We start from the raw sequence: 24771 nt of genomic DNA on the forward strand, positions 1-24771 counted from the left end.
GGGCCATATAGGATTAGTATTATTATTGTGTTTCACTTTGCATGTTTTGACTTCCCGAATAACTAGCTGATTCAAACCATCCACAGTCGATCATACTTTGGAAGTAGGTATTGAGGCAAGACTGTCATGAATGGGTCTGTAGTTTGTCTAGGACAAAATGGCTACAGTGTTCATGAGTGCTCCTGAATAATATTCGAGTATTGGATTCAACCCACGCTCATTTGAATCACTTCATGGATTTTATCATGAGTGCTCTTCAGACGTTAATATCTTATATTCTTTAAATGGAGACGTGTGAGTTGTAGTTGTGAGTCGTTTGCACATTGACATATGTAAAAACACTAGTAACTTGGTTGTTATAACATATATCGTTATGTGTAATTTGATGAGTAAGTACAAGCAAGCATTTGGGCCGAAGTTTATCCGTTCCTTTTACCCCATATGGATAAAAGCGATATATGTGGGCCCCTCGATGATTTAGTGATGTCATTAGGCCTGGACTAATTTTATTTGTTCAATTAGTCGGTTATCATAAATCGAAAATCGGGAAACAACAGATGGACAAAGAGAATGATTATAACCCATGTCTCAATTCATATGATATCTAGAATGGAGGAATATATGATCCCTTATCTAATGGACACGTCATTGACTAGATTAGAGTTCGACAGCGGCTTTTAAGAGCTACGATTACTAGTCGGGTTGGAGTCATGCTTGCAATAATAGTTATTAGACTTATCCAAGTGGGAGACTGTTGGATTAGGTGTCTAAGCCCATAACTATTATTGGTATGTACTTGACCCGAGAGTAGCATGGTCCATTTGGGTTGCATGGCATCAGAACAATTTGGATAAACTTTTGTGAGAAGAGGATATTTATGATTTATTAATATATTATAGGTTTTAATATATTAATATGAAATCATATTATTTAATTAGTATTGATCAAGAATTAGTTTGGAATTAATTTTATGATCAGAAGAGACCAATTAATAAATGGGGATTGATTTGGTAAATCATTCATTCTTATAAAGTGGGCTTATGATCCATAGTTCCTCATGTAGGCTAAACCCATGTGGTGACCCATGGATACACCATGGAGGTTAGAACCCATGAATCATGAGGAATATGGAAATTCATGAGTTACATGGTGTAATGCTAATGTGCACACTATATAAGAAGCCTCATAGCTCATGAAATTGGCACTAAGGAGTGACAAGTGATAGACACATGAGGACTAGCCGATTTTGAGTGTAAATATAATCTTCTCTCAAGTTATTCCAATTGTTGGTGGTGTTGTGTGAACCATTTGAGTTGCAACACTTGGGGCACTAAGCTTTTAAAGCTCCATGGCTTCCAACTACAAGAAAAGGTATGTCATCCAACTTGTTTTATTACCCCAAGTATTAAGCATTTGTATCCTAGTTAGGATAATACCTTGGAAAGTTCAAGTTTGCATGTATAATAGAGAAAAAATAGATCCAAGGTATTTAGGGTTGCATGTACACCTTAGGAGTGTTGGAATGCTCAGAACCCAACAAGTTATACACAAATAAAATCACATAGACTGCCAAATAAGCTTCTACTCTAAACCACAACCAGACAAGGAATATGAATAAGGCATAATTCATCATTCTAGGGCTATGCTATCCTAGAAATATACAAATTTGAAAGCATACACATGGCAAGTAATCAATTCAACATCAATATCCAAATATAACTATAGCATGGCTAGTATATTGGGAACACTTACTTGAGCTCAGCCATACGTGCATTTGCATTTTACTTATAAATAATTGTTTTCAAGAAAATTTGTAACTTTTGGTTTATTTTTAAAAAAGTTTTACCATATCTTTAGTTTGAGTTCTGACACACCCAAGAGTGCGCTCGAATCCCTTAAACCAAGGCTCTGATACCAACTTGTAATAGCCCAAAATTCATAGGAAATTTTTCATTAAATAATTAATAATATCAACCACATTTGTTTCCAAAAATGCCATTACATAAATACATTGTTCAAAAGATCAGAGTATTCAAATACTAAGTGCAGAAAACTGGGGAATGCACGTTGGGCCATTAAGTTGGGCTCTTTCCCTTAGAACCATAAGTACCAGAAACACCCAAAAAAATTGTAAGCACACGCTTAGTGTGTTTCCCAAACACATAAACACATAACCATATATTTCCATGCACACATAAACATAATTTTTCCATGGACTCCCTCCATGGTCTTCAATTGGAATGTCGTGGGCTACTCCCATAGTCTTGTATCCCAGTACCATGGGCTCCCCCAAGGTCTTGCCAAGTGCCATGGGGTCCCTTCCTGGTCTTCACAAAATTTAACACATAAGTCAATGAAAACCATAGTATAATCAATTACTAACATCTCATAAAAAATAATGGGCTGGCCTTTGTGCCGTCGACCCATGGGTGCAGTGAGAAGACTCACCTGAATCAACTGAACACAGTAGATGCTCGCTTAACAGTCTGAAAACTCACATTGAACAATAATACAAATAACCCTAAATTAGGATTATAATTCCACCTAGTCAAAGAGTCCAAACACTTAAGCCTAATCCCTTACATGGTGGCCCAAAAGTCTTTCCTATACTAATAGGTCTAGGATCCAAGATAAAAGTTATTAATGGTCCTCATGGCCTAACAATCACAACCAATACAACTATGGCCCAAAACAGAATAACAGTCCACTAAACTCTAAAAGGGACCAGACCCAAAACAGAATAAGGCCCAATAAGCTCACAAGTCCACACTAATCCCAAACCCATCTGAGGTGTGTACGCCCAACGTACCACTCCAATACGCTTAGCATACAGAGCCCCTTTGTTTTACGTCAGCGTACATGATATTACGCCCATCGTACAAGCTAATTATGCACCACGACCATTAAGTGCTTAATACATGGAATTTCAACGTTAAACTTCATATCTGAGTCCATTAAGATTTCCTAGGGCATAAAGTTTGCAACTTTATGCCCTTGCATGCCATAAGGGTTCCCAATACTCTATTATTCCCATTAAGTCCTCATTTAGGACTTCAAGATCATGCATGGAATCAAAACAACCTTCAAGATGGCACCTTTATGCATCTAACATGCGCAAGGAACTTAGATCTAACCATCCTAGTCTCTGGAGTTGCTCAACTCTCAAGAGAGGGTCCAAGGACCAAAAGGGACTCCATAACAGAACCCTAACTCAAACTAACAAAAGAGATGAAAAGGTTATTACTATATACCTCCAGAAGTTCCTCAAGGTGAACTAGATGCAGCATCCAGAAGCTCAAACACACTCAATACTTGCTCACCACCTACTCCTTCTTGAATGTTCTCTAAAATAGCCACCAAAACACTATTTAATCTCAAGGATCACACTCTCATGAAAATATAGGGTTAAGGGACGAAATGAGGCTATAGAGGTTGATTAGGGTTTGGTCCAAATGATATAAGGTTGATTAAATAGGGTGCAAGTCAAGATATTAGGGTTTTAGCCACTTGACACATATGCCCCGGGTACCTGCTCGTATGCCCAACATACGAGCCTCAGCCACCTGATGCACATCTCTCATGTACTCTAAGTGTACTACATGTACGCCCATCGTACGAAAGGGTCTTTTTTCCAAAATGAAATTACTTAAATATGGGCAATGGAATATCTGGATCGGAGTGTTACAAATTGCAGTTATGTACTCTGATTCACAGGTTGAATCAGCCATTGTGTCCTGCTTGGAACTCTTCCAAGTTACTGCTTCACCATTCAGAGTGAACACCTAGACTGACTAAGAACAAAAGTTGTCTCTATCCATCTGGAAATTGGTGTCACTGCATCCACTTACTATTAATGTATCACCGCCACCAAGGACTAGAAGCATGTCCTTCGTCCTCCACATATACTTAAGAATGTTTTAAACCGCTGTCCAATGAGCTTTACCTGGATTTCCCTGATAACGATTGACCATGCTCAAGGCAAATGACACATCATGGCGAGTACATGTCATAATTTACATGATCGACCTAACATTCGAGGCATAAGGTACCTGACTCATATCATCTATCTCTTCGTCTGTACTAGGGGTTTTAGTCTTACTCAATTTGGTATTGCTTTGGATAGGTAGCTCTCTTTTCTTGGAATTTTCCATACTAAACCTCTTTAATACTTTATCCAAGTATATGCTCTGACTAAGTATAATTAGTCTCTTATTTCTATCTCTCAAGATTCTTATCCCGAGAATATAGGTTTCTTCTCCAAGGTCTTTCACGGCAAAACACTTTCTAACCCAAGATTTAATTTCTTTCAAAGTTGTAATGTCGTTTCCCATGAGAAGTATATCATTGACATAGAACACTAGAAAAGTCACTATACTCCCACTAGCCTTGATATACACACATGACTAATCTTCACTCCTATAGAAACTTAACTCTTTCACATTCTCATGGAAGCAAAGATTCCAGCTATGAGATGCTTATTTTAATCCGTATATGGATTTCTCAAGCTTGCACACTCTGTTTTGATGCTCTGCATCTACAAAACCCTCTGCCTAACTTATGTAAACATCTTCAGCAAACTTCCCATTAAGGAAAGTGGTTTTGACATCCATCTGCCCAATTTCATAGTCATTAGATGTAGCCATGGTGAGCATTATCCGAATAGATTTCATCTTGTCCATTGGTAAGAAGGTTTCATCACAGTCAACCCCTGTGGTTTGAGTAAAGCTCTCACAACCAGTCGAGCCTTGAAAATGTTTACCTTTCTATCCATTTCGGTCTTCTTCATGAAGATCCATTTAAACCCAATTGTCTTTCGACCTGGTACATTATCAACCAAATTCCAAACTTGGTTGTCATACATGGACTTGATATCGTTGTCCATTCCCTCTTTCCATTTAGCAGCCTTAGGGCCTACCATTGCTTCCTTGTACCTACCCGGTTCATCCAAATTTATTAATTTCCTATCACTGACAAACGTGTCACCATTTATAGTAATATGGAAGCCATAACACTCAGGTGGCATGCTAACTCTACTAGAACTCCTAAGAGGTAATGACTTTTCTATCTGTTTAATAGGAATTTCTTCCTCTGGTTGAGTGCTAGTATCTTCTAAGGCTCATTCACTGCTTGACTCTTGAATTCTTCAAGGTCAATAGTACTCCCACTGCCATCTTTGAATATGAGCTCTCTCTAGAAAGACTCCCCTTTCTTAGTACAAAGACCACGTTCTCACTAGTTCTGTAGAACAAATATCCAAAAGACTACTTTGTGTAACCAATGAAAATAAACTCCTTACTTCTAGATGATAGTTTGTCATGAGTCTCTCGTCTTACAAAAGCTTCACAACCCCAGACTTTGATATGTGCTAACGAGGGAACTTTCCCTGTCCACATCTCATGAGGTGTTTTGGAAACCTTCTTTCTAGGGATTGAAGATATGGGCGGTTGTCTCTAACTCATACCCCTAGAAGTAAATAGGAAGAGAAGCACGAATCATCATGGAACAGGCCATGTCTAACAAGTTCCGATTATGCCTCTCAGCTATACCATTCAATTGTGGTGTCCTAGGAGGATTCTATTGTGAAACTATTTGTTAGATTAGGTGTCTCAGCTCATAACTATAATTATTATATACTTGATTTGATAGTGGCAAGGTCCTTTTGGGTTGCCTTCACTCTAGCAACTTGAGATGATGACTATCGGAGAGAGAGATTGAATTTATTATTTGGAATAATAAAATGATTTATTAATGTACTACGAAAATAATATATTAATTATAAATCATCTCATTTAATTAGTATTTAATCAGAAATTAATTTGGAATTAAAGGAACTGATTAAAGGAACAAGTGTTGTTTTGTAAATCATTGATAGTTGTAAAACTGGGCTCTTGGACTCCTTGGATAGGAATGGATGAAAATTATAGGGTGGCCCTATAAGATTTTCGTCTAACGCCTTCCAAAGAGGAGTCCATGGGTTGCTTAGGCCTTAAGTAGGGAATTAGGGTTTCCTCCTGAAAACCTAGCTTTGGGACTAAGCCACCTCATGTATAAAAGGGATATAACCCTTAGATTTTTGGCCCTATTCCTTAAGAACCCTAGTGGAGCTGATTTCTAAGTGTATTCCCTCCTCTCTCCTGTCATCCTCTTGATAATGGTGTTTGTGATCCATTAGAGGTGTAACATTTGAGGTACTAAGCTTTCAAGAGTCAAGGACCTTCAAGGTGTTCTTGTTATTGCTACATAACAAGTGAGGTAATCTTATAAACCCTAATTATATGTAATTTTCGAATTATATATGCTATATGTAGGGTTTTTCTTTGGTATTAAATTTGCATGTTCAACTAGTGAAAAACTTGCATCCAAAGCAATTAGGGTTGCTTGATCAGATAGGTTATAGTTATGCTCATAACCCATCACTATTCTACATTCCTTTAGATAGTCATTGAACTCGATACTAAGATACTCTCCGCCTCTATCGGATCTAAGTATCTTTATCTTCCTGCCCAATTGATTCTCGACTTCTTGTCTAAATTCTTTAAACTTTTCAAAGGTTTCTGACTTATGCTTGAGTATATATACTCATATATGCTATAATCATCAATCAAAGTCACATAAAATCGATTTGCATCCCTTATGGATGATCTGAAGGGTCCACACACATATGTGTGTATGAGATCCAACAAACCTTCACCTCTTTCACAACATCCAGTGAAAGGTGATTTTTTCATCTTTCCCAATAGACAAGATTCACATGTTGATGGGTTTTAGCCATAACAACATCCTATGTGCTCATGCAAACCCTAATGCTTGGATCTAGGTTTCTCTATTATACATGCAATTCATCCAAGACTTTAAACCCTAGTTCTAGCATACAATTAATCATATTAACATAAGAATGGGGTTTATATCTTACCTTGATTGTTATGTAGCAATAACAATCTCAAATCCTCCTTGTAATGGCTTTAGAAAGCTTAGAGTCACAAGTGTCACTCCTCTAATGGCTCACAAACACCAAGAGCAAGAGGATGAAGAATGATAAGAGAGGAAGCACCACAAAAACGTGTAGAAACCCTAAGGAATCAGTTGGCCACGTTTTTGGTGCCCTAGGGGTCCTTAAATAGTGAGGCTATTAGGGTTATCTAACAAGGAAACCCTAATTTGACTGCTTAGGCCCTAAGCAACCCATGGACTCCCTCCTTAGAGGCCTTGGATGATTTCTAATGGGTTTCCCCATAGAATTCGTCCACTCCATCCTCTATGGAGTCCATTAGCCCAATATTCAACTATCACACAATTGACAGTTCTAGTCCCCTTTATTTAATTAATGTCTTTTAGCCACAAAGTTAATTCTCATTAATTCTTGACTAATATTAATTAAACAATATGATTTCTCCTTTAATATATTATTCTCATAATATATTAATAAATCATATTTAATCCTTTCTCTCTATAATTCATCCTATCAAGTTGCTTTGGTGAAGGCAACCCAAAAGGACCATGCACCATCGGGTCAAGTACATACCAAAATAGTTATGGACTTAGACACTAATCGAACAGTCTCCCACTTGGATAAGTCTAATAACTAATATGCGTATGACTTCAGATCCTGATCTGCAATCGTAGCTTTCAAAAAACCGTTGTCAACTCTGATCTTATCAGATACGCGTGCCCTTTAGATAAGGGATCATATATTCCTCCATTATATATATCATATAGATGTGAGACATGAATTTTAATCATTCTCTCTATACTATTTCCTGACTTCCGATTTATGGCGACTGACAACAGACTACAATTGAACACATCAAATTAGTCCCGGCTTGGCCAAGCGCTTAAGTGCCATCACAAAATCATCGAGGGGCCCAAAGATATCGCTTTTATCCTACTTTGGATAAAAGGAATGGATAAACTTTGATCCAATGCTTGCTTGTACTCACTCACCGAATCACACACAACAATATGTTTTATATCACCAAGTTACTGGTGTGTTTTCATATTATCAATGTGTAACCTACTCGCAAGATACAACTCACACATCTCGGTTTCAAGAATATAATATGTTATCATCTCACCAATCACTTGTGATAAAATTCATGAAGTGATCCAAGTGAGCGTGGGTTTAATCCAATGCTCAAATCATATTCATAAGCACTCATGAACGTTGCAGCAAACATTTGCTTATGTCTAATACACTTTAGACAATCCACACACCAATTCACGACAATCTTCATTCATACCTACTTCCAACATATGAACGACTGTGGTCCGTTCGAATAATTTGATTGTTCTGAATCAATTTAATTATTCAGGAAGTCAAAACATGCAAAGTGAAACACAAGAATAATACTAATCCCATATGGCCCCAAACTCTGGTTATAAATAAAACATTTTATTTAATCACCATATTGATTACTCATTATTTTTTGTTTCGGGTAATCAACTTATTACTTGAATTATTACTACACTTTTCCCATGCTCTCAGCATGCACACAATGTTAACCTACGGTCCTTACTTTGTGAAATAGATCAAATGAACACATTTCCAATCATACTTATTTCACAACTCCCAATCCTTATCACAAGTGTAAGAATATCAAATTCTTGCCACTTATAGAATATGCTTGATTCTAACATTTTATGCAATGATCCTTTCGTAAAGTCATAGCTCAAAATCATCAAGACTTGGCCAATCTCTATCAGAAACAATTCTACAGATATGATGTCTCTCACTCAAAGTACATTCCTTTGAACATCCTTCTTGCATAAAAGTTTCTAATCAAGACGCAGATTCTCAATATCCAACTACCAATATGGAAACATTTCCATATTTGCCATATGACAACTCATTCTTAATAGAATCTTATCTATTTATAATAATGTCGATATGATCCATCAAATACCATACTTCCAACTACTCACAAGCGACCAATCCTTAGCGAGCTTTGGATCGTCCTTTAATAGTTGTTTAATTATTTTAGTCCAAACCGATTCTAGTCCTTTTTCCCTATAAATGCGCTAGACATTTGGAAAATATTAGAATGGTCAAATATTATAGCATTTGCAATCGATCCTTTACCCGAAGTGTATGAGACACGATGCGTAATGTCTTACATAAAGATCTAATACTTTATCAATCTTCTGCCATAATATATTATGTGTCTCGTTCTTACAATTCGAACTATGAAGAGGTATGCCATAATCATAATCGAAATTTGAGAACACACTATGTATCCTTGACTAAATTTATTAACATTCCACAACCTAAGCCTTTAGATTTGAAATGAAGCATAATATTCTCTCCCATAATTATAGCAAAACAACTATTCAACCCTTACGACTTTGCAAAGTATAACTCTTATTTTCTATAATTAATATTGCTAACTTGGAATACTTGCCTTAATAATCATACAAGCACAACATTTATGCTCCCACTATCATGATGATTATTGTCATATAAGCATAACACTTATGTTTCCATTAGCTTTGACATGTATTCAGAAAACAGCTTAACTTCTAGAAAATAATACCTATTGAATTTCTTAAGTTCATATTTCTAATACCTAATGCTTTAATAATCTTTTATCTAAGCTTCTCAAACTTATACACCTTTGCCTTAGATAGCTCATATGTGTGTCTAAACAATTCAGACTAATTGCCAAATCTCACAATTCTAATTTTGGAAAGGGATACTGTAACCATAATCGAATTCGAGAATACAATTTTCACAATCGTTATCTTCTTAAAATCTCTCTTAGTGAAAGCATTTCCTCACAGTCATTTTCATTAAGGAGGAAATCTTATGACACTTAGATTTTAATGGTGTATGTGTTCCTATCCATGTGAATTTGTCAAAACCAAAGTTTGCGACAAATCCAAACTCATATGGACCGAACTTTCTCAATCTTGATTTCTTTTCCTTATGGTAACACGAGTGCCCACCATGTCTTCCAAGTAGTTAAGCAGCTCGCCCTTTCCTATCAATGTACTTTTCATTGATCAAGGTGATTGCCTTTTATACGTTCAAATAAGAACTCATAGAACTCACATGCATAATTAACTCAATTGGAACGACACAGAAACAAGATAGTATCAACACGATAGGTTGTAAACCTCAAGTCGTGTGCTAGTGATGATCGATAAGGTTTATTCTTGATTAGTTCTTGAAACCTTTCAAGATCATTGAGACTCCCACTGACTCCTTGACATATGAGATTCTCTTGTCAAGAAACCTTTTCTTGATAAACAAATATTCAAGAGTTAGTGTAGCTTTTATCAAGACAAAACACTTCACAAAATTGGTCCTAGTTGGTCTTTGTCTTATCCAAGACATCACAACTTTCCAATTTCAAATGTGCAAGAATAAGAAAACCTTTTCAAATTCCACATCTGATGAATGTTATAAACCTTCTTAAGACTTGTCACTCAATGTCACAATCTTAGCTCTAAGACTTGTTTTTGGAACGAAGTATGATTGACTTCTTGATTTAACCATTTCTTCAATTCTTGATTCCTCTTCTTAGACATACAATTGCACTAAGACTCACTTAGAGGATCAATTGGGATATGGTTATTAATCATTAAGACCTATCATAAAACATAATAAAAGGTACTCTCCCTTCTTCTTAGAATAGAGAAACTTTTTATCTTTCTGCCTACTTGATTCTTCTTATTCATTCAGCTATTGATTGAAACTCTCTCAATCAACTCAAAATTACACTTAATCTTATAAGTATAATCATATTTACTTAACCTTAGTAAATCATGATGAATATCTTTGTTACTCTTGTAGTGGACTTGATCAACATACTACCTTGTGTACTTGATCTCCTAGTACTTCACTTGACACTTTGTCAACGAATTAGTCTAAATTCCAAAACATGGAAGTTTTCATTCGTCATACAATACTCGTTGCATGATTCCAAGTTTCTATCCACTTGAAACTTTGGCGATGAGAAACTCTCCCTATTGGGTAAATTCTTGACATTTGGACAAATAACATAATTAAGAATCAAATCCATTATTGCTTGAAACCTTCAAACATCAATTTTTCATAGACGCCATTGCAAGGTTAAATAAATAATATAAAATCAAAATTTATTTTATTGCTAAAAAATTTGTCCTTTCAATGCAATTCATTTGAAAAACTATGTTAATACATATTTCTTAGCAATCTATTCTAACTCCAAGTAGTAGCTCAAAAATCCAATCTTCAAGCAATGTGATCGAAAACCATTTCTTCACGATTGGATTCCGCTCACTTCTTCCCTTAAGCTTCTTCTCGTTTCTATGATCCTACAAAACATCAAAATGTAATCTTATCACATCATGAATTAAGAATCTAGAATAGGAACTTAAAAGAGTTAGTTAATGGATTTTACCTAAAGTAGAGCCATACGTTTTGACTCTCCCATCTCTTAGATCTCTTAGGTAAATAGGGCAGCTTCGTCTCCAATGCCCCTTCTATTGGAAATAGAACCAAATGGACTCTTTTGGAATGGCACAAGGAACTATCTCAGAATCTACCTTTTCTGGATCTCCAATGTCACCATTTTCAATATCCATTGAGGTCTGGAAGGCAGATTCACCAATCAACTTTGCTTTTCCAGTGCGCCAAACCATTGCTGATTCAGCAACAATAAGCATATAGGTGAGATCGATGAGAGTCACATCGTGGTTCATCACATAGTACTCTCTTAAGAACTTACTATATGAGTCAGTAAGCGACTGAAGAACCCAGTCAACAGCCAGCTCCTCACAGACAACGGATCCCAACATTCTTAACCTATCAATGTGTGACTTCATCTCTAGGAAATATGCACACACTGAATTTCCTTCTTCATGTTTATTTTCCAAAAGGGCTTGAGTGAGCTTGAACTTTTCAAGCCTTCGAACTTGTGGGTTAGGGAGAATAATTGGAGGAGGCGGAGGAAGATCTCTTGTTCCTCGATCGAATCGTGGAATATCATCTTCATGTGGAAAGCTTGTTCCACGGGATTTGGGAAGACCATAGTTGTCGTACTTTGACATCTACAAAACAGGAGAAAACATTCAAGTTAAGTTGATTAGAATCCTCGATGTGACACCCAAATGAAACATCGAGGCTAGGATCCAACACAATACTCTACAACCTAGAAGAGGGATGCCGTAATCTAGTTGCAGAATATTTGAAGGTATGTAAATGACAATTTACCAATCTCCACCATGAAAAACGAAAAATTAATTTAAGTTTTAAATCTATTGAAAATTCCTAGATCCTTTGAGATTCATTGAACTTTTGAATGGCATGTTTAAATCTCGATATGCCCCTCGATTTGTGATTGGGATGTCGAGGATCACAAAACAGGGTGTGAATAACCATGCAAACTTACATGGTGCCCCCAATGTTACAGTCACCTATTCGATGTGCCGGTTAACCACACACGCTCCACCGAACTATGAAAAACATCGAGTCACCCTTTGCCACCTTTGCTTAGAACCATTTAGTGTGCCGGTTAACCACACATGCTCCACTAACGTCTTCGCAAGGGCACAAAGTGTAATTTCATGGAATTGCATCAATTCACTTTTGCCTAAAGTAACTAAGATTGGGAATTTTGTAAAAGCATTTAGTAGTTTTATACTTCATTATACTTTTAATGGAAAGGGGTTTGTCCTATCCTACATGTTCGGCTAACGACCCTCCACTAGTCAAGAGTGCGGTGGGTAAGAGTGGATACCCATTCAATTGCCAGTTTATAGGCAATTTCCTTATTCGTGAATGAGGCCTACTAACAGTAAGACTGACTGTTTACTCATATATATGTATATATATATATATATATATATATATATATATATATATATATATATATATATATATATATATATATATGTGTGTATATATATATATATATATATATATATATATATATGTATATAATACTAGACTTTTAATGTTATATATAGTATATGGTGTATTTTACACTTTTAAAATACTAGGTGGTGTAATTTAATAATTATACTTTTAATTTAATTAATAAAACCATAAGGGCGTGATTTAAACTTTTCAAAACAATACTAGGGTTTTAGAATTTAACATTTCTAAATTAAACTTTTAATCAACTTTTAAATTTCAAAACTTAAGGGCAAGTTTTGAAACATTTCAAAACATTAAGGATCAAATAGCAAATAATTTAAATTAAACAATTAATTTAATGATTATCTAAATTTGACCTAGTCAATATTACTTGCAAGACAATTTACCAATTTAATTGAAATAATCAATTATTATCATATAAGGAAATTATCATTCAATCAAATGGTAATTATCTTTTGTTTGGTCAAGGATATACTCAAAAAATATATCAAAATTCGAATATTAATGACCCAAAACAATTAAGGCAAGTATCCTCAAGCAAAACAACAAGAAATCCCGAAATCTGCCCTAACTGACGCTCGAACTCGCCGAGTTCCACTATGAACTCACCGAGTTGAAGCTACTCGCCGAGTTCATCAATCAGGGGCACAAAAAACGATTTTTGAAGCTTGAACAAATAACCAAGGCATCAATACAATAGAAACCAATCAAGGCTCTGATACCACTGATGGGTTTTAGTCATAAGAACATCATATGTGCTCATGCAAACCCTAATGCTTGGATCTAGGTTTCTCTATTATACATGCTATTCATCCAAGACATTAAACCCTAGTTCTAGCATACAATTAATCATATTAACATAAGAATGGGGTTTAGATCTTACCTTGATTGTTATGTAACAATAACAATCTCAAATCCTCCTTGTAATGGTTTTAGAAAGCTTAGAGTCACAAGTGTCACTCCTTTAATGGCTCACAAACACCAAGAGCAAGAGGATGAAGAATGAGAAGAGAGGAAGCACCCAAAAAACGTGTAGAAACCCTAAGGAATCAGTTGGCCATGTTTTTGGTGCCCGAGGGGTCCTTAAATAGTGAGGCTATTAGGGTTATCTAACAAGGAAACCCTAAATTGACTGCTTAGGCCCTAAGCAACCCATGGACTCCCTCCTTAGAGGCTTTGGACGATTTCTAATGGGTTTCCCCATAGAATTCGTCCACTCCATCCTCTATGGAGTCCATTAGCCCAATATTCAACTATCACATAATTGACAGTTCTAGTCCCCTTTATTTAATTAATGTCTTTTAGCCACAAAGTTAATTCTCATTAATTCTTGACTGATATTAATTAAACAATATGATTTCTCCTTTAATATATTATTCTCATAATATATTAATAAATCATATTTAATCCTTTCTATCCATAATTCATCCTTTCAAGTTGCTTTGGTGAAGGCAACCCAAAAGGACCATGCACCATCAGGTCAAGTGCATACCAAAATAGTTATGGACTTAGACACTAATCCAACACATGTATCATCTAACCTTAGGTAAAATGATTCTAATACTCCATCCTTTTGGAGTTTGGTGATTTGTTTCTTGTTAATGTGTCCAAGACGACAATGCCATAAGAACGCTTTGCCTAAACTATCAACACACGTCACAATTTCATATACACCATCACAAGGTAAAGCTTAAAATATAAAAACACCATTTTTATAAGCAGAAATAAAACCACTCAAATCATTAAATGAATATCTAAACCCTTTTCTAAAGAATGCATGAAAATTGATAATGTTTCTTATCATTTCTGACGAGTAGCAACAATTTATTAAATCTTAACCAACACCATTACTAAGCACTAGACTATCAACTCCAATCATGGTAACATGATAAGATGGCCTATTCCCTATGATTAAGTTCATTCGACTGTGCTCCACCTCCCCACTTCTTCTTATCCCCTTCAAATCAGAACAAATGTGAAATCCACATCCTGTATCAATATTGGATGAAATAATGGATGAAATAGTGAAATCTACTTCTTCTTATCCCCTACAAAGCAGAAGTTTGCTTCACTTTTTCATCTTTGATATCTTGCATATACTTTGAGCAGCTTCTTTTCCAATGCCCCTTGTCATTGCAGTAAAAGAAAATAGCATCTTTGGGATTAGAAGAGGGTGGGTTATCAGAACTAGACTTTCCTTTAGGGCCACTACTGGATGACCCTGCATGAGACTTTCCCTTCTAGTGTTGCTTGGGAGGACCTTTCCTCTTTTTACCCTTTCCCTATGTAACAACTAGGACGAGAGCACTAGCAGGAATGGAGGCTAAACCTTTTCCCTTCATTCCCGCTTCATCTCTCTGCAGAAGGTTGTGAAATTGAGCCAATGTGGTCTCATTGTTGTTCAGGTGATAGGTCAGTTTGAACTGATCATAACAACTAGGTAAGGATTTTAGGACTATATCCATAGCCAACTCGTTATCAAAATGCACATTTAGCCTAACAAGGCACTCCACATAATGTTGCATTCTTTCCATGTGGCCACAGATAGATTCTCATCCTTCATCTTGCACGTCATGAGGAACTTGACGAATTCGTACTTTTCTTGATGAGCTTGCTTATGGTACTTTTCCATAAGGTCCTTGCTCATCTCGTAGTCCAGTAGTCCTCATAAAACTTCTACAACTCAGGGGTCGTGATGGCTACCATGAGCTCGCTTATGGTACTTTTCATAGCTTTTCCTTCTTTGACTTCAATGAGTTCCTTTTCGAGAAAATAATCTTTATTCTCAAATCGAAGGGCCATCTTTATATTTCGCATCCAATCATTATAACTAGAACTACCCAATATGACTTAGGAGCATATAGAGGGAAAGGAGAAGTTATGGTGGTTGGAGGAGGAGGAAGCATAAGCATCAGTTAGAGTAAACATTTGTAAAAGGAAGGTAGTTTTAATTAGATAAGAATAATCCTTAATATAGTAACCCAAAATAAAATATTAAGGCTAGGATCCAACTATATGATTCACAACTTAGAAATCGAATGTCGTAATCCAATTGTAATTTTATCAAGGTAGGTAAATGACGATTTACCAATTTCACCAATAAGAAACAAAATTAGGTCAAGTAAAATTCATAGGTCTTTTGAGATTCATTGAAACTGTTTAATGGCATGTTTAATCTCATATTATGCTATTCTATTTGTGACTGGGATACCGAGGATCACAAATAAGATATGAATAACCATGCAAATATTCTTGGTAACCTCATTGTCATTTATCATCCCAATTGATGTGTTGGTAAGCCACACATGCTCCAACAACAATGATAATTTATGGGATACCTATTACAACTCTTTATTAGTACATATTAGTGTGTTGGTTAACTACACAAGCTCCACTAACGACTTATAAAGTGTAATGTGCAATTTGATAGGTTAGCATACTAATTCACATTTTTCCTAAAGTAACTAGATTTGAGATTTAAAAAAAGGTTCTAGTAATTTTTCATATCATTATACTTTTAATGAGAATTAATGTCCTATCAAGTCCGTTCTGCTAACGACCCTCCACCAATCAAAGAAGAGGTAGGTGAGAGTGCACACCCATTTAATTGTCATTCTATAGGCAGTTTCCTTCTACTCCGTTATAGATCGACTTCGTGAATGAGGCATACTAGCAACTTGACTTACTTAGTCTTATACATATAATATATTAACAATTAATAATAATATATAAGGTGTATTTTAAACAAAATACCAGGTTTATTCTATTTAAACATCGAAATTAATAAAACATTAATTTAAATTCAAAAATAAACTAATTAAATTAATCAAATAATTAAATCATAATCCTTACCCTCTAAATTTTCAAAAAATATGGGTATAGGATTTATCCAATTTTATAATTATCCTTTTTAATCAAATTAAACTAACAATTATCAAAAACAGAAAACCTAACCATATAACAATTTTCAAAAACTTGGGGAGGAAGGTTAGTGTTTCAAAACCCTAACCCTAATTTCGAAATCCAAGAGGATAGGGTAGGGTTTCGAAAAACCCTAACCCTTGTCAAAATTCTAAGCCTTTTAGGGTTTAATTTCTATAAACCCTAATTGACCAAAGTAAACAATTATAGCAATTCAATAGAAAACAAACCAAACGCTCTGATACCACTTATGAGATTTAGGTAAAACAAATAAACTTAAAACCATTAAGTTCACATGCAACCTAAAAGGACCTATGTTTTCACTATTAAACCTATAACTATGAACATCAAATAAGAAACCCTAAGAACCCTAGTTGATTTTTGAAAATAAAAATTAGGGTTTAGGATGCATACCTTAATTGTTATTGTAGTAAATAACAACGATTCTTTCTTGTAGATATCCTTGAAGCAAGCACCACAAGTATCGTGCCTCTAATGGAATCACACTCAAACTAACAACAAGATGACTTAAGAGAGATGAAAGGGGAGGCTTGAAATTTCAGTTATCTCTCTATGGAATGGAGTGGCCAAATAATGAAGGCCCTGGGGTCCTTTATATAGTCGTACAAAGATGCCCTGGAAAACCTAATTGGAATATAATAATAATAATATTTGGTAATTATTCAAACTCTTTATTTATTCACATGGGATATTCTAGAAACCCTAGAATATCCTCCTAAAACCGTCTACCACATTTCTGGAAGGTTCTGGAGCCTTTTGTTCAACTATTGAACAATTGCACTCTAGACCCTGCATTTTTAATTAATTCAATTAATCTCAAAATTAAACCCAATTAATTTCAGATTAATTATAAATTAAATAATATTATTTCTAATTAATATATTATTCTCATAATATATTAATAAACTATTTATTTTCATTTATTAATCTCATAATAAACTAATCTCTCTCTCTCTCCAAAACTCATCATGCCCAATTGTTAGGTTTGAGGGCAAACCAAAAAAACTGTGCTACTATCAATTCCACAATATACTAATTATATTTATGGGTTTAGATACCTAATCCAAAAATTAAAGACCTGATTTTTAGTACTGATAGAATCGTGTGATGGTTCTTTATCCTACAAATCTAATAAAATCTCTATCGAAGGTCGTATCCAATGGATTGAACCCAAATGAGTTCAATTTATATAACTTTGTAAATACTGATTAAAATAGTTAAATACATATCAATTGAAGGCAAACAGGCAAAAAGTTGTGTCGCTACCCGTATAAATTGGGTTATAGATCCACTGAAGTGGGTAGCCTTAACCGGATGTGTGGTAACATGTAAGCCCGAAGGTTGTTCCCGTCCCTATCAAGGGAGATGCCAGCCATCTCTCCTTACGAACACAAATGCGTTCAATGGATTGCCACATTTACATTTTATTCACCGTACAATTTACCTATTAAACTTTACACTTCATTAAACTCAATACAATTTAATGAATTGTCATATCATTTAGTTGTTAATAAGGAGAGAGTGTGTGTGTAGAATTCAATGAGGATTGAATTCCCCATTTTATTAATTGTCATGTCATTAACCCACAATAAGAATTTTGAATTTAACATGTTTAAACTCCAGTTAAACTACCACAAAAAATGGTCTAACTTCACAGTTGATTATCATGTATGAACCACATAAATCCGAGTGTTCTTACTTTTCTTTTTATCTTTATTGTGTGTTTATCACGTTATCCTAATATTTAATTTGTTGCTATATAATGATCCATTTTGCACGACGGAATGCGTCGGGTGGCTAATTTATTTATGCCAAGATTTTCTAGCAGTCGAACAAGCAAAAGATGTTGAGTGCACTCCATTTACTCGTAGAAAAAGGACACAATGAAGTTATTAATATTCGTACATAAAAGTCGCAACCATGCAATGGAATGCAAGGCCTACGAATTATTTAAATATATACCTTATTGTGTAGATAAGATTACATGGTTGTTTAAACAATAGGAACCAACTCCACTTTGATTTCATCAACGGTGAGATCTTCGGCCCCTACCTTTGGCACCAATGTCACCAAAATATACTCATCATCCTCGGCTCCGATGTCCTCCAAAAGCTCTGTTAAACCGAACCTTGCTGCACTTGTCATTAACTTTTTGTGGCCACCATGGTGATGAGGCAACTGTGCGAAACTACCTGCAAACTCGCTCTCGGATGCAGAGCTTGTGGGAACATCATCTTGGTCATTAACAAACACATCAAACTTGACGAACTTGGAGACATTAAACTTGATTCCTTTGATCAACAACTGCTCAGTCGCTTTTTCTTTTTCTGATTGGCTTCGGTTTTTCGCTGGCCGCTTCACAAGGACCTTCTGTATCTTGTCTAGCTTAATGGGGAACTTCACGTCCGGCACTTTAACCTTTTCAACAGGTTTCGTGGTGGTCTCTGGTTTGGTATGTGCAACCGGTCGGTTCTTGAGCCAAGGGAGTGGGGATAATTCGAAATCATATTTTAAGTTTTCAGTTTGGACACAATCTTTGTTGTAAACACGTACAAGCTCTTCGTTTTCATCATAAAACACATATGATGCATTAAGCCAATCAGGGTCCGTAGGTTCAGTGTGTCCTTTGATACCTAAATCCTTCCATACTTTCCACATACGGTCAACATTCGCATGGTGGACGTAGAACGCAGGGTCGTACCCCGCAGAGTAGAAATTCCCCATGTCCTCGTTGTTTGGCATTCTCGGATTTCCCGTCCATCTGTGCATCGCAGTGTGACAACCAGCCTCTATTGATCCGACAGATGGGTCACTATTTCCAAAAGGGTCATCTCCAGCCCGAAACTCGCCACCAAAGAAACTTAACGGGTCAGTAGCGTTGCTGATCATCTGCTTATACATTGCAGCAAGATTGGTGCTTATCTGTTGAAGACAAGGAGCGCCACTATCTGAGCCATTGTAGTCGAGATCGACAACTGTTTCTGGTGATACATGGTTGACGTTGCGGAACGCGTCAAAGACAGGGTTTCTCTTGCCGTCGGTTTCAAAAAAAGCTGGAAATGACATTCCGGCGGGATTGTCCCAGTTCCAGTAAGGTAAAGCGAAAGTGGGATCATCAATTAACTTCCCGAGGATTCTCTCGTAGAAATACAAGTACCAGCGATGGAAAGGAAAGAAGAGCCATGAGTTGTGAATCTGAAGTTGCTTATCAGCATAACCACTTGCGACTTGAGTATAACCACCGTTGCAGTAAGCGCAATGAATTTTAGCTTGTTGAACGAAACTATGTGGGTGGTCATCTGGGAGATCTTTCATCGCTTGGATTGCTGCTTTGTACTTTGCTATGTACTCGGGGGTGGCTCTATGTGCCGCTGGTCTAACCCGAATTGTTTTGTCTTTTGGGAACACAAAGTCTTTCGGGGTTGTGGTCATCATCGGCGGACAACATTGGTTGCTTCTTACGGAGTCCTGCACGTTGAAGCCTTGCTCTGACGGGATGCATGTGGAGATGTCAGGCGTGGTGATAGGGGCGGCAATGGCCGCCGGAAGAGAGGTGAAGTTGACGGTGCTGTAAAGGCCACCGAGTCCCAGTAGCAAGTTCCTCCGATCTACATTAAGCGTGTCGAGTGATGGTTTAGGTAGTATAAGGTTTTTGCTATCTGGGACTAAGAGTAGCTTCTCATTGCCATTTGGTGCGACGTTGCATGAGACTTTGAAGCGGTGGTTTTTTTGAGGGTGAGTCTTGAGACGACGGCTGGAGGTGGAATCAGGCAGTGTTCCTGTGGTGCTGGCGAAGGGTTTAACAAGTTGGAAAGAAGCCATTGTTATTTTGTTTTGGGTTACTCCACTCACTTCTTCGAACTACATGCACGTTTTATAGTGTTTTTATTAATTACCTTTTTAAATTTTTATTCTTTTTTGTTAAATTTCCCAATGAAACAACTACTGTTTGTATTTTGAATTAGATTAAATTTATTTAAAAACTATAATTAACTAAAAGATGAATTTCCAGAAATACGCTAAAAACATGTCTGGATATTTAAAACGTGGAAAACTTATTATTTTGCGAATCGTTTGACTAACATGTCTATGGATATCTATAAAACATGATATATTTTACTTTTTTTCTTTTTAAAGTACGTTGCCTTTACAGCTTGATTTCAAAATATAAATCAAAACTAAATTATTTGTTTTTTTTTTGTTTCACCGCTAACCTTGGTAGCTGATTGGCTAAGAGTATAGATAAGGAAAAAAGATAAAGGACTTCGGAGTGTGCTCAAAGGAAGCTGGTGGATTGCAAAGTGTCACAGAGAGGTTTGCTGAAAGGACATTATACATAAATAATTTATTTACGTATTTGATTAATATATATATATATATATATATATATATATATATATATATATATATATATATATATATACTAGTTTATAATCCGTGGAAAACATGGTTACAAAATTAATTAAATTTTTATAATAAAAACTTAAAAAATTTAATTAATTATTTTAAATAAAATTATTAATTAAGAGATCTTTTAGTTATATAAATTTTAATCATTGATTAAAATAAAAATGTGAAATTATATTTTATAGATTGTATTAATTTTATTTTAATTTTTATTCTAATATTATTAATTTAATGTAATTAGAGTGGAAAATATAAATTTTGAAATTTGAAATGAAGTTGATAAGTAGCATGCATTAATTAAGAGACATAATACTGTGATAAATGACAAAAAAAGAATAAAATATGTATTAATTACAATGTCTAATAGAATGACACATGTCAAAGGAAGAATAAAATTATTCTTTTATTAGAATATATATATATATATATATATATATATATATATATATATATATATATAGATATATATATATATATATAGATATAGATAGATAGATACAGTTAGGTTCAAATGTTTTTAGCAAGTATTGTGTGCCTAAATGCACCAATGAGAATTCAAGAAATAATAAATAATTAAATAAATCATTTAAGGGTATTCTGGATATTTGTACTTTTTAATTAAGGAATCATTCAATAGAAATCCTGCAATTAAGGAAATAAAATCAATATTTTTGACCTAGTCTCTCTTGCATCGTGTATTATATTCAAGGAATCAATATTTCTCTGGTCCGGTAATCCACATACCCTTGTCCTCGGTTAGGGTTCTTTCCCCTTCCATCTTCAATTCTCAGTCGTCCTTCAAGCTCTCTAATTCTGATTTCAAGTTCAGGTATCTGATTTTGGATTCTGATTTCCAGAAACAAAACAACAATCAACACAACATAAATCGTATATACACACACTCGATCGTCAATCGTTAATTGATATTTTCAAAGCTCGAAGATAAGTTCTTTATTGTTTTATTTCTCTTCCTGTTTTGATTTCTCAGGAATCGGTAAGTTGTGAAGAGAAATTTTGCATTGATTGCAAAACCTCCAAAGCACTGTTGTGGAGAAGTGGCCGTGCTGGTCGAAAGGTCCGATTAATTGATTCAATCGTTGATTTCAGTTGTCCTTTATTCTTCAAATCACAATCTAATCAAGTTGCATAAACAATTTTGTTTTTGTTTTTGTTTCTGTTTTTGTTACACAATCGCTATGTAATTGTACTCCGATGAGGATGTTAGGATGGTGCTAGCCTGCATGATATGCTTAATCTGATCACAGGTAATTTCTTGAAACAACATTCTGTTATGGCCTCCATGTGTTTGATAAAATGCCTCAATGAAAAAATAGTTAAAAATCTTTAATGTTTTTACTTCACTTTGTTCCTTATTCTTTTCAAAACTATATAACTCAATTTAGATTGGGTTGGATGCCATTTTCATAACAATAGGTTGATGCTAGTTCCTTATTTTGTCAGAATTTGCAGTTAAATACATTGAGCATAGCCGGAAGAAACACAGGGAACCCGAAGAATGTTAATTCCTTATTTTGTCAAAGTAGGTTGATGCTAGTTCCTTATTTTGTTTGTTGGGTATATTTATGATAATACAAATTCTTAAAGAATATTCTTGCAGAATTGTTTATTTTGTAAGAATATTATTTGTTATATTCTGATAGAATTGTAGTTAATTATTTGTATGTTTAATGTGCAGGTTTTACAAGTGCATCACTACAAATTACTTGGCAATGAATTTATGGTAGAAATGGCTTCAAGAATGGCTTGAAGACCTGATGGGAAAAGGTTGAAGAATGAATTAAAGAATGATCACACTCATTTTTTTAAGAATGTTGTTATTTTTTAAGAATTATACTTGTTATTCTTTCAGAATGTTTGTTATTATTCAATGAATCACAATCATACAATGTAATTTTTTGATATATTATTAGTTCAAGAATCGATTTTGTGTAGTCTTTCAAAATGTATTTACTAGTTTATGGTTAACATTCTGTCATTCTGATAGAATAAAATCGAAAAATATATTTACTAGTTTATGGCTGACATTCTATCATTCTGACAGAATAAAATCGGATTTTTAAATTTGAATTATTTAAAATATTCAGATTTTTAAAAAATAAAGAAATTAATTATCCCTAAAAATCCAAAAATTTCCTTTTTTAATATAGGTTAATTGACTAAAATGCCCTTATGTTGAAATTTGTGTGATTATATGGTACATGTTATCATATTCTACTATCATAGACCCTCAGATCATGACCTTTGATTATATTTCATCCGATGGTCCAGATCTGTGCATTCTGGCACACAGTAGTTAGTAAAACAAAATAACCTAACCATATATATATATATATATATATATATATATATATATATATATATATATATAGGGAAAAGTGAATATACCCTTAAGGGTATATAAGCTAAGGTACCCAAACTCACCATAATACATCGTTTTGATTGATATATTCATTATAATGTTCTTAAACTTCAACCCCTAACTTGATTTACTTTCAAGATTTTCGAAATTTCACTATTATTTTTTCCTTACATCACATCTTCATGTCGAACACCTACTAGGCTATATATATTATAGTTAAAAATGAAATTTATATAAGAGAGAGATAAATGTAAAATTTATAAATTTCTTGGAATTAAATCGAGTTACAAGTTGAATTAGAAGATCATTGGACAATTACAATGTGTATATATATGACACAAAACGACGTAATATGTTGAGTTTGGGTACCTAAGCTTATATACCCTTAAGGGTATATTCACTTTTCCCATATATATATATATATATATATATATATATATATATATATATATATATATATATATATATATATATACACACACACACACACATACATATATATATATATATATATATATATATATATATAGGTTCAGATTAATTTGAGAACATTCTAATTTTGTGAGACCAAATGTAAAAATAATTTTAAAATGCAAAATAAATGGAAAAATCCAAAAATTCTTTTTTTAAATATTATTTTCGGAACTTGAATTAACTAAAATAAATAAAAAATAAATTCCATTGTTTTTGAAAAATACGTGAAATATTCTAATAGAATATAACACTGTACATATTCTAAAAAATAATTTTAAAATGCAAAATAAATGGAAAAATCCAAAAAAAAAATTTAAAATATTATTTTCGGAACTTGAATTAACTAAAAAAAATAAAAATAAATAAAAAAAAGAATAAAAAAAAATACGTCTCACGGTCTTACAAAATTAGGCCGTCTCAAATTAACCTAACCCTATATATATATATATATATATATATATATATATATATATATATATATACATATATATATATATATATATATATATATATATATATATATATATATATATATATTAAAGTTACCCACCGCTACCAGCATTAAACTTCTTAAGAGGTTGGCATAAATGGTCGCTTAATTATAGCTTATATTGCAGTTTGGGATTGTTTTGGTATACGGGTATTTTATGGAAACAATTGTATTGTCTATACACGTGTTGGTCATCGTGGCTGGTCTGTCACTTTATTTCAT

The 24771-nt window shown here is 34.4% G+C and overlaps 1 non-coding gene and 1 pseudogene across 1 annotated transcript; both read right to left on the reverse strand.

Annotated features, from left to right (window-relative positions):
- Positions 1 to 18066: 18066 nt before the first annotated feature.
- On the reverse strand, positions 18067 to 18190 carry LOC145065244 (U6atac minor spliceosomal RNA). Its single transcript, XR_013688388.1, has one exon. It is a non-coding gene; the product is annotated as a U6atac minor spliceosomal RNA (small nuclear RNA).
- A 450-nt stretch (positions 18191 to 18640) lies between these two features.
- Positions 18641 to 20654, reverse strand: LOC145061317 (polyphenol oxidase I, chloroplastic pseudogene; annotated as a pseudogene).
- Between the last annotated feature and the right edge of the window lie 4117 nt (positions 20655 to 24771).

The sequence above is a fragment of the Lactuca serriola genome, chromosome 7 (assembly GCF_051521515.1).
Source record: "Lactuca serriola cultivar US96UC23 chromosome 7, Lser_US96UC23_V15, whole genome shotgun sequence".
Classification (NCBI taxonomy): domain Eukaryota; kingdom Viridiplantae; phylum Streptophyta; class Magnoliopsida; order Asterales; family Asteraceae; genus Lactuca; species Lactuca serriola.